Below are 4,308 nucleotides of genomic sequence, written 5' to 3'. Positions count from 1 at the left end.
AATGGAAGATAATGGCTGCTTGAGCTACATGTCAGAATGGGTGGGCCCTGCTAGGCTAGAGGCAGGTCTCTCCCAGGCATTCAGAGGCAGACTAGAGAGCAGGAGGCAGCCATGTGGCAGAGCTCAGGTGGCCAAGGCAGCAGCTGAGGCCGCAGAGCCCAGCAGTCCCTCCTGGCCGGACCACCGAAGCCTAGTGAAGAAAACTGAAAGTCCGGTTTATTGGATTTCAGTTCTATGTCATAACAGACAGATAATCCTCCACTTATTCATCAAGATGGAAAACTCAGATTCTAGCGATAAAGTGACCAATCTCCAGCACAGCACAGAATGCAAATTAATCGATTGGATCAGGAAGAAGCTTTCTATCGATTTGTAAATAATCTGAGCGAAGAAGACTATCGACTTATGAGAGACAACAATTTGCTAGGCACCCCAGGTCAAAGTACTGAGGAGGAGCTGTTCAGAAGACTAGAGCAAATCAAAGAGGGGCTGCCGCCGCTGCAGAGCTCAGATGAAAATAGACGTAGAGACTCTTCAGATGACGTGTCCAATGGTGACTCCATAATAGATTGTCCTAACTCTGTCAGACAGACTGGCAATACAACAAGAAGTTGCCAGAGAAGAAATCAGTCCTGGAGGGCAGTGGGCCACAGTAATTCAAACAGTGGTGATTTCAGATTCAGTTTAGAGACAAATGTGAACCATAATAATGGAAGACAAACTCCAGAGAATGAAAATGAACCGTCTGCTACACGTCTTAGTGTAGAAAACATGGACAACAGCAGCCAAAGGCAAATGGAAAATTCAGCATCTGAGACATCATCTGCCAGACCACCTAGGTCAGAACGCAGTTCTGCTGAAGCATTAACAGAAGTGCCACCCACCAGAGGTTGGAGCAGGGCAAGAAGCCGGAAACCAGAACACGGGAGAAGATCCAGAGCTAGAGCTGAAAGAAGTAGGTCTCCTCTGCACCAAGCAAATGAAATTCCACGAAGATCTCATCGTAGTGCCTCATCTCAGACTTTTGTGTACCCTTTGGTAAATGAGATCGAGGGAAGTTCTAGAACCCCTTGCCATGGGACTTTGAGACAGCAGATAACTGGACCTGAGTTGCTAGGTAGAGGTCTTTTGGCGGCTTCTGGGTCAAAAAATTCTGCCGCTCAAGGGACAAGTTCTTCAGACACGGGTACCAATGGTGAAGCGACAGGATCTAGTCTAAGACCTCCAGCCATAGACAGAAACAACCAAGTCCGAAGAGTTCTGCTGGGAGAATACCGGCAGAGAGATAGCATAGCTAGCAGAAATCGGTCAAGGTTTCAGACCCCAAACAACATGGCTTTTTATGAAAGTAGACGTGAAGATTTTATACGCACCTTTACACTTTCTGAACGTGCAAGTGGGAGAACCTATGTGAGTAATAACAGGTTTTCCATTCTTACAATCTTCAATACTGGATCAAGCGCAACTGCATCTGTTCCTTTTCAAACCCCATCAAGGCAGAGAACGACAGGTTTTGGTGAGCTTCCACGGAGTGGAAGAGGGCGCTCTGGTGGGAACAGCTCTGCTTCTGGCTCCAGCTCCAACCCCCGCTCCAGTTCCAATGGTGAAAGTTCACAAAGTCGCTCAGAGATGTTTGAAGATGGTAATGAAGATATTCTACTTTACCCCTTTAATGACAACCACCAAACTAGAGGACTCACCAAAGAACAGACTGCTAACTTAGCAATGAGAAGTTTTGGTGAAAATGACGCACTGAAGACATGTAGTATTTGCATTACGGAATATATGGAAGGCAACAAACTTCGTAAGTTACCTTGCTCCCATGAGTACCACGCCCACTGCATCAACCGCTGGTTATCAGAGAATACCACCTGTCCCATTTGTCCCAGGGACGTCTTATCTTCTGGGAACAGAGAAAGGGTTGTGTAATGAGAACAGAACTCTCAAAGCTGTATAGCTGAACTAGTGACGGGCAAAGGGAAATTGCTTGCTTTGTGTCCATGTTTTTGAGCGGTGCTTAAATATAAAGTCACAACCTGAATCGAGTCATTGCTTTCTGAGTGAATTGTGTCTTTTCTCTAGTTTCTCTTTCAGAATAAAAAGAATATTTCAGACGCGACGTTTTCGGCCTTCAGTATTTGACTTCAGTACCAGGTAATTGCTAACCTATTGCTGATAATTTACCCATGTACACTTGTCATTTTCCCTTCGTTACCATAAGGTCTGCCTTAGCAGGGGCTCCTTTATCATGTTGATCTCTTATTATTAAGTTTCCCAGGCCATAAGAGGGGCATGAAGAAAATTCCCACTCAAGACTAAGTTCCATTATGTGTTTAGTAAATGATTAATTAAAACTATACCATTCCCAGTTATTGACGTAAATTCAGTCACATTCTGAATATAGTTTGTTCACCTTCCAGATTAGGGGATGATGGACATACCAGTGTAAATAACACTAAACAGGTAGGATCTTCTAAGTGTATTAACTGTCTTAAGCCCATGACTGTGGCACACAATAGAGTGAACTTAGAGTTTCATTGAGATATTTATCTTATGGAAATATTAAAAAGTCCATGCTTGTGTGAGTGAAAACAATCACATTAGTTTGTTTAAAAAGGTAAAGCTATTTTGTAGAGGCTCAGTACTTTTCCAATGCACTGTTGTATTAATGCACACAAAATTGTAAAGTACCATGCTTAGAAATGAGAACTGCTTTTTGTGAGCTGCCATAGTAAAACAAACACACCAAACAAAGTGTGAAGCTTCTATTGTAAGTGTGTGGGTGTCAAGAGCAGAACATATCTACATTTAATGTATTTGTGATAGCTACTGTGACATGGAAAGAAAGCACCATGTAGAATCAAATTGTACTAAAACTCAATGGAAATCGTGGATTTTAACTTGGATTTAGGCAGGAAGAGATAGAGGGTAAGAACACTGTTCTGGAGAATGGAACATTTTCATGAGGACCGTGATATAAGCATGAATTGATTTCCTACAGTGACAGCCACAGCAGGTTGATCCAGTATTTCACTTGAATAGATGAAGCAGAAAAATCAACAAGTTTGGCAGGGCTATCTTTGGTTAAAAAAAAACAAACCACTACCACCTAGCACAAGTTAAATTGATGTTTTTACAATCTGCTCCTCAAAAACAGTAGGTGGAGGAATGAAATTTCTAAACCAATTTTTAAGTAGGGATTTAAGTTTGTATAGATGGGTGTGCTTTAGGAAAAGTCTCGGATTTGCTTGTTTTCAAGATTTATCAGGTAAGGTAATAATGCACACTTGTCAATATTTCATTGCTGTATCTAGCAGATCCAACATGCTGCATTAAAAAGACATATTTATAAATTAATAGATTATCTTTTATTGAAAGTAAGTCATGTCAGGTTATTTGTAATTCAAATTCTAGTTATGTTGCCCATATTTGAAGATGAGATGGCCAGCTCACATCCACACACACTTTATAGTTTTTTTTTTTGTTGTTATTGTTTGTTTGTTTGTTTTTTTGTGGTAAGACTAGATTGTGATAACCCCAGTACTCTTGCTTGGTTTTTCTTTTGAGACTGATTGGGGTTTGATTAGCCTTGCTGGTTTTCTGGAGAAAGCTGCCAGGCCAGAAGAGAAGCTGGATTGAATAGGCACATCCCTGGTGTTTCACCAAATGAACTTACTACCCAGATTAGCTTGGGATTCTAGAAACTGCTTTACCCAAATCTGATTACCCTCAGTGATAACACCTTAGCAGTACAGACTATTTCAAAGTTCATTCTTTCATGTTTTCCTCTGGCTTTCAATCCTACCTAAATGTCAAGAAAATGAAATTGTAAATATGGTAGTAGTTTACAAAGGGTATTCAATGCTCTTACAAGGAAATAATGTCCAAACAAAGCTTCACCTATTTTTTTAATTTAAGCAGATTTCACTATTTATGGTGCTTATACAATACATTTTTTTTTTATTTTCTTAAAAGAATTGTCCATGTAAAAGTCAGGATTCCTTTTATTTGTGAGACTCCTTGTCACCTTTCTGTGGTTTTCATATCTGCAGTATAGTCCTGATTAACTAAAAACAAATCCATTCTCCTCTTGGTAAAAATGTGTTGCAAAATAAGCGGTGGGCCATTTTCCGTCTCCCAGCTAGCTTTACCCGAAATAATTACATGGAAACTGTATTCAATTAAACATTGTCTAGCCCATTAGTTCTAGCCTCTTATTGGCTAACTCTCACATCTTGACCAATCCATATCTAATAATCTGTATGCCACAATGAGGTTGTAGCTTACTGGCATGAGACTAGCCAGCAT

The 4,308-nt window shown here is 40.7% G+C and overlaps 1 pseudogene; it reads left to right on the top strand.

The window, feature by feature from the left end:
- Positions 1–756: 756 nt before the first annotated feature.
- On the top strand, positions 757–1,929 carry LOC125405526 (E3 ubiquitin-protein ligase RLIM pseudogene; annotated as a pseudogene).
- The last annotated feature ends 2,379 nt before the right edge of the window (positions 1,930–4,308 follow it).

The sequence above is a fragment of the Myodes glareolus genome, chromosome X (assembly GCF_982192425.1).
Source record: "Myodes glareolus chromosome X, mMyoGla1.1, whole genome shotgun sequence".
Taxonomy (NCBI): domain Eukaryota; kingdom Metazoa; phylum Chordata; class Mammalia; order Rodentia; family Cricetidae; genus Myodes; species Myodes glareolus.
Note: the sequence above shows the minus strand (reverse complement) of the source record. Positions and strands in the feature narration are given on the sequence as shown.